Source organism: Balaenoptera acutorostrata, chromosome 12 (genome assembly GCF_949987535.1).
Source record: "Balaenoptera acutorostrata chromosome 12, mBalAcu1.1, whole genome shotgun sequence".
In the NCBI taxonomy this organism is placed as follows: Eukaryota; Metazoa; Chordata; class Mammalia; order Artiodactyla; family Balaenopteridae; genus Balaenoptera; species Balaenoptera acutorostrata.
Genome location: NC_080075.1, coordinates 63,549,441 through 63,561,963, shown reverse-complemented (window position 1 = coordinate 63,561,963; position 12,523 = coordinate 63,549,441).

Genomic DNA, 12,523 nt, shown 5'->3' with positions numbered 1-12,523 from the left:
TGTGGCTCACGGGCCCAGTTGCTCCGCGGCATGTGGGATCCTCCCAGACCAGGGCTCGAACCCGTGTCCCCTGCATTGGCAGGCAGATTCTCAACCAGTGCGTCATCAGGGAAGCCCCTGAAGAATTACTCTTAATTTGTGACGTCGTATCTGCAGTAATGATGGACTGGCTGCACAGACACAGAAAGTTAGTCAAATCTCTGAATTTGGAACAAACACTGGGAACCTACCCAATGTTTGGGTAGGTTCTACCTTCTACCTTCTGAAGTGGGTAGAAAAACTCAGACTTCCAAAAAGCAATTGTTCACAAACTCAGATCCACAATGTTTCCTACTCTGAAAATATTTCCTCTCAGGTTCCTATTGAGATGTATTGGGAAATGGGTGACATAGCCTCACTCCTTAATTTTTCTTATCTGTGTGTGACAATCTCAGCGAGCCAAAGATGCTTCAGGTCAAGTGCTGGGTTAGGCTGTTTGCCAGGAAAACAATAATGACAAATTACCTTGCAAACTAGATGTATGTTGAGCTCTGCTGGCAGTGATGGACACAAGACCCTGAGGTCACACAGAATTAGTTTGCATCCTGCCTCTGCTGGTATTTGCAGTGTGATCTTGGGCAACTCATGTTGCTTTACAAATCCTGTTTCCTCACCTGTAAAATGGGTATATAAATTCCTACTCTGTTGAATTTTTGTGACTACTAAATGAGATTTTAATGCTAAATAAAACTGATAAAAATTAATGGTTTATCAATGCAAATTCTTCTTCCTGCAATTCAAAGATCTGGTTCTTGAATTTCTCTGTTTTCCTCAGATTCCACAATAAAACCAGGATGATTTGAGCTATAAAAGCTGAAAATGTATTGAATAAGTTGTTACTTCCTGGAATGCTGAGGCCCGTTCTGTTTTGACTACCTTACCTTTCCTTCCCCTGTTAGGCTGCCTCACGAGCAGTGTCGCCCACACCTAATACCATCTCCTCCCTTTCCCAGGGTGCACAGAGCTGGCAATGAGCAGGCCTTCAAAAATGGTTATTGAATAAATAAACAGGGTCAGGCGGAGTGCTAATTCATGTCTCAGACCCTCTCAGGAGGGCTCTGTAACATGGCATGGTTTTACTTATCCGGTTAATCACACTAGGGGACAAGTGTCATTTAAGCCTAATCAAGCTTAGAGGTTGCCACGTCCCACACATTCTCAGCTGTAGGTTCAGACACCATAGTATGTGGCAGCACAAGAACAGTTTCGACCGAGGCTTGGAGAAGGAAGTAGAGTCAGGATTGTTGTCTTCTCTAAACTTTAGGCTTTGCCTCCCAGAGGCAGGAAACAAGGATGACCACGTTTAATACATCCAGGGCTTTTACTACCTACCCCAGTTTTTCAAGGTTGTCACCATGCTTGATACTGCCAAAGCTGTGTCAGATTTCATTCAATTACTGTTCGTTCATTCACCAAATAATTATTGGGCATCTTTTATGTACTAAGCACTATGCTAAGTGTCGCGTATGCAGTACCTAACATTTAAAGAAAGGCACTTTAAGGTCTTTTAATCCAACTATTCAGTCTATTTGAATTGCTTCATTAATCCATTTTCAGGCTCCAAAAATTAATGGAGAACGATTACAAACCTCTGATAAAGACCCATCTCTTTTGGTGAAGGCAAGGCAGCTCTTTCTCTTCCTGGCTGCTCTAAAATGAGAAAGTCTTTCTTGTATTAAGCCCACATGTGTCTCTGGTCCTAGCTCCACCCCTTTGGGGTGAGTGAGAATAGGTTTAATCCCTCTCCATACGTTGTCCTTTCAAAACTGTGAGGTCAGCTATCACATCTCCCTGAGGTTTTCAGAAATGTTTCTTGAAGCCAACATTCCCAAATCCTTGTGCAGCACCACACATGACATGGTCCCCTCACCATCCTTGAAACAGTCTCCAAATCCCCAAAAATGGAGGACAAAGAGAAAGCAATGGGCCCCCGGTCTGAAACCCGGGTACAAAGGCAATACCCTGAAAGTTTTGTCAACCACATGAAGGGGAATGGGCACATGCAGAGTCTGACAATACCTAACGTGTATCAGATGCAGCCTTTGGAACAAATGAATTAGTCGGATATTAACTACAAGGAAATGGAATAAAAATAGGAGCATTTAGACAGACCTGCAGGAAAACTTCCCAACCGTGAGCCTGGACTGTGCCAAACCCCAAACATTTGGAAAATAGCTTTGGATGTTCAGCAAATCCCAACCTCGAGCATTTGGGGATGGTTTGTGCTGTTTTAATTGTCCCTGTTTTCATTAGAGTAACTTGACAAGACACTCATTTGCTGAATTTCTTCCAGAGAAAGTAGTTTCCGATTCAACACAATAAGAGCTTGTCCCTTCCTTTTTTTTTTTTTTTTTTTTTTTGGTCTCTCTTTCTTGGCCAAAGTTCTTCCCCTCACTGAGGAATGTTTTCATTATCAGGTATGATGGACATATTGAAGAGGTTGATTTCTATTCAGTTTAAAGTTTCTCTTTAAGAGGAAAAAAACGACCATGCCTCCTCTTGAGTAAAGTAGCTGGCACTTGTGCTGCAAATATATTAAACGTTTCCAGATTAGATTCCAGCCGAATACAGTCTATCTTTGTGCAGGGGTAATGGGCTACAGCTTCTAGACAGGCCTCTGCTTTCTGCCAGGGAATTCTCTTCTTGGTTCGGGTACAAGGGGCCCTACAACACACAGAGAATAAGGGCTTCAGCATCCCAGAGACACATTCTGGGGAGGGCTGCCTGGTATACCTGGGCGATTTAGACTGCTCTGGAGATTATGATGAAGAGTCTGTCCTATGGCTAAATCTGGTAACACTCACTTTCCAAGAATCATAAGTCAGTATGTAAGATAACAGAGCTAACATTCAATTCGGCTAAGCCAACCTCTCAGGACATTCGGTGTGAGCATACTGGTGGCAGAACACCAAGCCTGATGGCAATGCTTCCATGTGACACAGTCCCTATGAAAAGAGAAGTTCTGGCACTGAGGGATGCAGTTGGGAGATGGCTTGGCGGTCAGTGACAGAAGATTTGTTTTTCCTTTTCACAAATGAAAGATTCTTTATAATCAGGAATAGGACAGCCTCAGATTTGCCAGCATTTATGCATTTTGCACACTCATGAAGAATTGAGAGTCAACTAAAATAAAAAATATTTTGTCCTACAGCCTACTAGGATTCACACCTAACTCAAGCAGAGGATAGCCTATCAAAAACTGCTAGTTGTCTACTCAATATCCTAATCAGAGAACCCTGATTTTATTAAGGGTTTAACTGATGCAATTGTAAAGCTGCATTTCCTAGCATTCCTTGCACCAAGGACTAAACTTGTGATATCATTTTGGCCAAGGAGATACAAGCATAAGTCTGTGAGAGTTTCAGGGAAATTTTTCTTTTTTTCAGATAAGGGTCACTCTTTCTTTCTTCCATGTTGCTTCCTTTTTCATCTTCCTGTTTCAAACATAGATACGGGGCTGGAAGTATAGCAGTCATCTTGAGACCATGAAAATGAAAGGCATGCACTAAGATGGCAAAGCAGGAAGATGGCAGGAGCCTGAGACTTGATGATGTATGGATCTGTAGCACTACTGCATCCTTCTGTAACCCCACCACACACACACACACACACACACACACACACACGCCTATCTCAGGAAATGGAACCACCACCCTCCCAAAATCTTTGGGAGCTATCCCTTGCTGCCCCTTCCGCTCTTCCATATTCAATCTAGTATCAAGTCTGCGAACTCTACCAGCACAATATATCTCAAATTCATCTACTTTTCATCTGTGCTGCCACCTCTATAGTGAACTCATTACCACCTGGAATATTTACAAGAGCCTCTTACTGGGTCCCTCCACAAGTGCTTTGCTTCCTGCAATCCATCTCCAAGCAGCAGCAGAAGTGCTTCCTTAAAACCCATCCTCTGATTACACCACTCATTATGCCCGCACTTAAAACCTGTCATGGCTTTCCATTGCATTGAACATGAAATTAGAACTACTCACGATAGCCCCTGAGGCCCCACATGAGCTGGACACTGCCACCTCTCCAACCTCACCTTTCATTGTTCTTCCCTCTTCCTTCAGTTGCTCAAAACCACTCATTTCTACCCAGAATGCTCTTGCCTTCTCTTCCTTCAGGTCTTAGTTTACGTGTCAGAAATATTTTCTTGTCCACCACATCTAGAGGAAATTCCCCAGCTGTGCTCTCTATCCTGGTTTAGACTTTCCACAATTTATAATTATTGGATTGGTTTTCTTACCTGTATTTATTTGTTTAGAGACTGTAAGCTCCACAAAGATAGGATCAGGTCTTTCTTGTTATCTTTTATACCCATTGTCTAGTCTATTGCCTGCAACCTAGTTAAAGCTCAGTAAGTATTTGTGGAATAAATGAAAGAATGAGTGAATGAATTTAATCTGGATATGCTAAAGATACAATGCATATAATTTTTTATTTGGCAGAAATATAATATGCAAATTTCTATGATGATGTTTTTTGAGTCACTATTTAATAATTATATATATGTATATATATATACTTATATATATAATATATAAAACTTGGTTTAACTCTTATTTTTACTTTCTCGTTTTTCAGTTGAAGCTTGATTATATAAGAAAACATGATTTGAGCCACAAAAGCATGTTAAAATAAACTGAAATTTAACTTTATGTCATCAAAAAACTTTCATGACATATTTGGAATTTTTTTTCCTATTATTCTTATAAAAACTAGTTTCTGTTAATAATTTTGCATTTTGTTTTTAAATGGAAAGACCAGAGAGACATTTTCGGGCTGGAATTTGTAAATCCTTCTTTGCAAATGACATGTGGTTGTTGGGAATATAGACTTACTCCTAGTTAGAGCACAGTCTGTGAAATTAGACAACCTGGGTTCAAATCCAGCTGTTGTTTACTAGCTGTGTGATACTGAGCAAATCGTGTGCCTTGCTTGTGCTTAGTATTCTCAGTTGAACAATCAGGAGATAGTAGTTAACATCCCTCAGAGAGTTGTTGTAAGGTTTCAGTGAGAAAATGCATTGTAAACATTGTCAAAGAGCCTGGAACAGTAAACATTGCATTATTTTATGTACTTGTATTTGTTCGCTAGGGCTGTTATATCAAAGGACCGCAGACTGGGTGGCTTAAACAACAAAAATTTATTTTCTCCCAGTTTGGAGGCTAGAAGTTCGAGATCATAGTATGGGTGAGAGTTGGTTTCTTCTGAATCTTCTCTCCTTGGCTTAAAATGGTCATCTTCTACCTGTGTCTTCACACAGTTTTCCCCCGCATCCATCTGTGTTTATTTCCTCTTCTTATAAGGACATCAGTAGTCATATTGGATTAGGGCCCATGCTAATAACCTCATTTTACCTTAATTACCTCTTTAAAGACCGTCTCTCGAAATACAATCATATTCTGAGGTATTTGGGGTTAAGACTTCAACATTAGAATTTTGGGGGATACATTTCAGCCCATAACAATATTAATATTATTCCTTCAGATAAGCCAAACCAGGTATGGTGTCTATAGTTTCTTTTTTCAACATTGGTTTTTGAAGTACTGCAGAGTTCTTAACGAGAGTTTTGCAGAGATGAATACGAAGAACAAATCCAGTAAATAGCATCATGAGGCAAAGTTGCAGAATGAGTAATTACATTTATGTTCTTCATTAACTTGTTTTTAACCTGAGAGCTCCTTATGCTTCCTGTATTTATCCAACAATCTCTTATGATATACTTACATGAGACTAAGAATAAATACAACTGTAAACTGTGTTTGATGGTCAAACCTACCCTGAAAGTGGTTGGTGTGCTGAGCTGGGCACTGAAGGAAAGCTAAGGCATAAACATCCTTCCTTGATGCCCATCAGCCAACCACTAGGGCCTCTCAACATCTATGTGGACACTCTGACCCATTTAATAAAAGGTAAAGATACCTTATTAAAAGTTATCTTATTAATTTTTAAAAAATAAAAATGGAAAACAGATCCCAGATCTACCATTAATGATGTAGACATCCTGAAACACCAACACCAATCTTTGAGGTTTTACTATCCATCTGTTGAGAAATTCTAATCTAGACTAAAACTTCTAGCAACGGAGAATTCTTTGCAACACATACTGGAAAGCTGAGCAAGGACTGTGTATACTGGAATTCCTGGTCTTGAATCCTATCCTGCCATTTGTTAGCTGTTTAATAATAATCACATAATTTACCCTTTCAGAATCTCAATTTCCTGAGATGTAAAATGGCAAAAACAATATGCATTTCTCTCCTACCTCCAGAACTCTTATAAGGATCAAGGAAATAATGAAGCACTTAAGTACTAAAATCAACCAACAAATCAATACAGCAATCAATACAAACCAATTCCGAAAGTAAACACTTACACAGTCCTTACTGTGCTAGGTACCATACTAAGAATTTTATATGTAGTGGTTCATTTAATCTTCACAACAATCCTGTGAGGTAGGTACTGTGTTTAGCACCCCAGTTTAGAGATGAGGAATCCAGGGAAGGGAAAATTTAGGTAACTCATCTAGGTTGTAGAGCTAATGAATAGCAGAGATAGGATTTTAACTCAGGCATTCTAGGACACCATACTCCCCCACACCTGTAAGTCATCTAAACTGGGACAATTAGAGAATGAAATGAAAACAGAGATACTGATGATTATACTATCACAACAAACATAAACTAAGACTTGAATTAGGCAAGTAAGGTAAATAGTCACCATTATTTAAGGGAGGTTGAGTATGAAGCTGGCTTGAAAATTTCCTGTACATGTGAGAATATTGCTGGGGAATGTAGTGGCTTCACGGTGACCACCACAGAAATGCATCATGCACTGCTCCTCTGTACTCCCTCCTTCTCCAAATCTAGACTGGAGTCCAGCAGGCATGGAATTGAATAATTCCATTTATTAAACTGAAATCGATGTCTCTAGAGCTCCTATCTACTGATTATGGGTTCTCTTTGTAGGAGTGATGGAGAGAGAAACTGTGCATTTATTCCTGGAGGTCTTAGGCACTCCCACACACAGTGTACTCAAGGGAGAGGACACAGAGATTGGACACAAGTTCTCAGGGTTGTTCTTGCCCAGATGGATTTCCAGCATTTTTGTACTAAGGGTCATTTTGCGCCCTCCTGTGTATCAGTGAAGCGGAGAAGGTCTGTCATGTGAGTCTGTGAGGAGAAGGGGAGAATGGGACTTGGAACTAGATAAAGAATATGTTAATTACCTTCTCCGCTATGAAGCGCTTGTCACCCTTCCTGTCTCTGTGTCTCCCACTGGTTCCCATAGTTCATTTTATATGCTTTTTAGAAATTATAATACAGAAAACTGTATTTTAATTGGGGAAACATATCACAGTGATATAGTTCATGGATTCCATAGCCATTAAGTACTCATCAATGAGATGACCTTGGGCAAGTAGCTTAATCTTGGCTATTCCATTTGTAAAATGGGGATGAAGATTTACCTACCTCCTAGAGTTGTTATGAAGATTAATTGAATTAATCATAGGAAGTCCATAGAACATCCTCTTCTCCTCTTCCTATTTTTTTCTTCTTCCAATGAGACAGAGATTGTGTTTTGTTCTGTGTTTATTTATGTGTTTACTTCTCCCATGCCGACACAGAGTATGGTACAGAGTGCACTCACTACGGCATTTGCTGAAAGAATGAAAGGAAGCACAGATGAACAAATTAACAAACAGGAGATCAATTCCAGACCTAAGATGATATTTAATTGATCTTAAATGACTCAAAGTCTAAAAATATTCAATATACAGCCCTCCAGCAATATCCAGGTCATTTGTTCTCTATCTACAGAAGATGCACTTTAAGTGAACTACAAGGTCAACTGAATGTCTTTAGGGACTCTGGGCTGGCATTATAAAAAGTGTTGAGAACCCACGGTCAGCCATGAACAATCTCTGTGCAGCACCAGTGGGATCCTTTGAATGCCTCCACACCCATCTTATGAGACAAGCAGGTGAAATTGTTTTATTCATGTTAAAAACAAAATGACCAGAATTGGCATAAAGCAACACAAGTGCTCCTAAAATGAAATCAGTGACATATATACAGCCATCTGCAATCCATTTAAGAATCCAGAGCCCAGGAAGAATCTAGTTCAGGGAAGGAAAAGGAACAAAAGGATATAGCAGGCAGCCCAAGGAAATTGACCTTATAAATGCTAGTTCACAGAGGTCAGAAAACCCAGCAGGGACAGAACACAGCTATGAGGATTGTTCTCAGGAGGTGGCAAATTTACCACATCTCCTGGTAATGCTTATTTTTCTGATGTGCAACTCTGTGAATTCCTTGAGGGTGGGGACTGTGCTTTAGTCTTCTCTACCTGTGCTTTTAAATTATGAACACAGGTCCCCTGAGGACCTCCGCATGCAGTAGAATGACTGTTACATAGTAGGTGTTTACGAAGTATCTGTTGAGAAAATGAATGAGTGATTCAAACAAATGCATAAGTGAGTGATTAACTCATCAGACCAACTCATCAGAGCCCTCACCTTGCTCCTCCATACCTTTGGAGATTAAGAAGTTTGAGGAATTGTGAATGGGCAAATAGATAGAAGCCAAGATACCTTCTAGATTGACAGGCCCTGCTCTAGGCCATTTGTATATCTTCTTTGGAGAAATATCTATTCAAATCTTTGCCCATTTTTAAATTGAGTTATTTGTTTTTACATTACTGAGTTGTAAAATTTCTTTATACGTTCTGATTACAAGTCCCTTGTTAGATCTATGTCAGATACATTTACATTTTCTAATATTTTCTCCCATTCTATGGGTTATCTTTTTTATTATCTTGATGGTGTCCTTCAGAGCACAAAGTTTTTATCTTAATGAAGTCTAATTTATTTATTTATTTTTTGTCACTTGTGATTTTGGTGCCATATCTAACAAACCATTCCCTAATCGAAGGTCACAATTTACTTCTGTGTTTTCTTCTAAGAATTTTATAGTTTAGGTCTTACATTTAGGTCTACAGAGGATTTTGAGTTAAGCTTTGTATATGGTATGAGGAAGGAGTCCAGATTCGTACTTCAACATGTGGAAATCCAGTTGCCCCAGCACCATTTGTTGAAAAGACTACTCTTTCCCTATTGAATTGTCTTGATACCTTTCTTGTGATGGTTAAATTTTTTGTGCCAGCTTGGCTCGGCTATGGTGTCGAGTCATTTGTTCAAACACTAGTGTAGATGTTACTGTGAAAGTACTTTATAGATATGATTAACATACACAGTCAGTTGACTTTAAGTTGATAAGGTAATACCTTTGATAATGTGGGTGGGCCTCATCCAATCAGTTGAAAACCTTAAGAGCAAAAATGGAAGTTGGAGAAGAAGGAATTCTGCCTCAAGACTATAACACAGAAATCTTGCCTATGTTTTCAGCCTGCTGGCCTGCCCTACCAATTTCAAATGTGCCATCTCCCACACTGCATGAGCCAATTCCTTAAAATAAATCTCTTAACTTACATATACATATATCCTATTGGTTCTGTTTTTCTGAGGAAACCTGATTGATACACCTGTCAAAATCCAATTGACCGTAGATGTAAGGATTTATTTCTGGACTGTCAGTTCTGTTTCATTGATCTATATAGCTACACTTATCCCAGTGTTTGTTACTGTAACTATAGCAAATTTTGAAATCAGGAAGTATGATTCCACCAACTTTATTCCTCTTTCTTCAAGATCGTTTTGTTTATTCTGGATACTCTGCATTTCCATATGTGTTTTAGGATTAGTTTACCAATTTCTATAAAAAAGGCAGCTGAAGTTTTGATAGGGATTGAAACTGTAGACCAATTTGGGAATTATTGCCATTTTAACAATACTGAGTCTTCCAATTCATGAACATGGAATGTGTTTCCATTTATTTAGGTCTTTAATTTCTTCAACAATGTTTTGTAGTTCTCAGAGTACAAGTCTTGCACTACTTTTATTAAATGTATTCCTAAATATTTTATTCTTTTTTGTGCTATCTTAAATGGAATTATTTTCTTAATTTCATTTATGGATTGTTCATTGCTAGTATAGAGAAATACAATTGATTTTTGTGTATGTGATTTTTTTGTACAATTGATTTTATATCCTGAAAATTTGCTGAATTCATTTATTACTTCTAATAGTGTGTGTGTGTGTGTGTGTGTGTGTGTGTGTGTATTCCTTAGGATTGTCTATATACAAGATCATGTCATCTGTGAATAGAGATAGTTTTACTTTCTTTCTGATTTGGATGACTGTTATTTCTTTTTCTTGCCTAATTGCCCTGGCTAGAACTTCCAGTACAAAGTTGAGTATAAGTGGCAAGAGCAGATATCCTGGTCTTGTTCCCAATCTTAGGGGGAAAACTTTCAGTCTTCTACTGTTACTATGATGTTAGTTAGCTGTAGGGTTTTTTGGGTAGATCCTCTTTATCAGGCTGAGAAATTTCCATCCTATTTCTAATTTGTTAAGTGTTTCTATCATGAAAGGGTATTGGTTTTTTTCAAATGATTTTTCTGCATATATTAAGATAATCATGTGGGTTTTGTCCTTTATTCTATTGATAAAACACGTAACATAGATTGATTTTTGTGTGTTGAATCACCCTTGCATTCCTGGGATAAATCCCACTTTGTCATGGTGTATAATCTTTTTTATATATTTCCACAGACACACGCTCTCTCTCTCTCTAATGTAAAAAGCATTGTATTTAAAGCATTCAGCAATAAAACAAAATAAAGCCACCAACTAAACTAAAAAGAAAACAAAGCAAAACAAAAAAATTCCTTACAGAGATAACTTTGTAAGTTGAAGATGTTTTTGTAACTTTAAGAAATTAGTATCTCTAGAATGTTGTCCAAAACAGTTCATTGGAGTTGACCAAAACCCCCAAATAATTAGTTCATTCATACGAATCAAACCTCATTACGTAAGCAGATTTCAATGTGTTCCTAGGACATCTCTGGATTCCTGCCACATTTCTCAAACATCCCATCCTTTCTTCCTTGTTACCTGCCCTCCCATTTATTGCTTCCAGAGCCCTGGGGAGTAGAGGCTGTAGGTGATGGTGCTGGGTTGGTGGGCAAGGCAGACATGCTTGATTATCCTCACAAATGCAGCATTTTAGGGAAAGCCAGACCAGCAAGTAGAGACAGGAGTGACCCAGGCATTATGTGTGTTTGGTTAACTCAGCTGCTAATCATAGGCTTGCTGCTTATGGGGTCAGAGATCCCTTAAATCATGCAGTTCCTCAGCCTTAGGCCAAGCTACTGCAGAACAGGACTAGATGATCATTTTCACTTTGGATTAACAGTTGCTGATTGTTTTTCACAATTGTCTTAAATGTGCATTTGTATTCCTGTAGTATTTTGTAAGGAGTTTATTTAGAGTGGAATAGCTAAATGTACAGAGAAATGGAGAGCTGTTACAAAATCTTGGTCAAGGGCAAGGGACTTCAACTTGCATGTAAAATTCCCGTAATATGTGCCTTTTAAATGTGTATCAGAGGAGATGGCTTCACAGGTCTCCTGCCTCTCCTCATTATCACCTTGATGTAGTTATATGCTCACCGCCAAGAAGAAAGTCTTCCTTACCTCTGACCAGCCTTTTCCTCTTGTTCTATTATCAGAGGAGATGGAGAACAGCTGCTCTTTTTTATGGCCTCGCAGTTAATTTAATTTATATCTGCTGTAAATGTGATTTCTTAAAACTTAATAGTACATTTCAGTTTGGCATGTAGAAAGGGCCCTCTGCCTCGCCCCAGTCATTCCCAATAGATGTGTTTTATTGCCTTAATTTATGTTTTTGTCTCTGTTGTTGTTGCTTGCTTTTTTTTTTTTTAATAGTGTGATTTTATTTTTATGACCACATTCTTCCTAGGAATTTTCTGGGCACGTGTCATTCCAAAATTTTACTAATTTAATGACCTGTCCCACAGACAGATAGATGATCTCCAAAAGATAATGAAATGAAAGTCTAAAGGGTGCTGCATGGTCTCAAAGTTAGCAAAGACTCAGGTGTTGTCATGGCAGCTCCTCAGAGATGGTGTGGATGGAGCGCGTGGACAAAGGTCTGCGGGCTACTGCTGATATTTTACGTAAGTGAGAATTGTCTCAGAGGGAAAACTTGGAATGAAATGAAGTCTCTCTTTCCCTTGTTGACTTAAAAAAAACGCACAACATAAAAGCTGTGAGTTGAGTCTATTCAGGGTCTTACTGAGGACTGTAGCCTGGGAGACAGCCTTTCAGTAACTCTGAGAAACTGTCTAAAGAGGTAAGGGGGGAGGTCAGTATATATGTGATTTTGGCAAAGGGGGTACATGCAACCAAGCACACCTCAGTAGAAGGTTGCTGCCAGGCATCAGGAATAGACATCTTAGTTAATGGTTTTAGTGTTTTTTCAAATATGGGGAGATGCAAGAATCCAAGTTCATAAAAATTTTCTCCTGAGAATATCTAACTATCTGAAGGCCTGTTC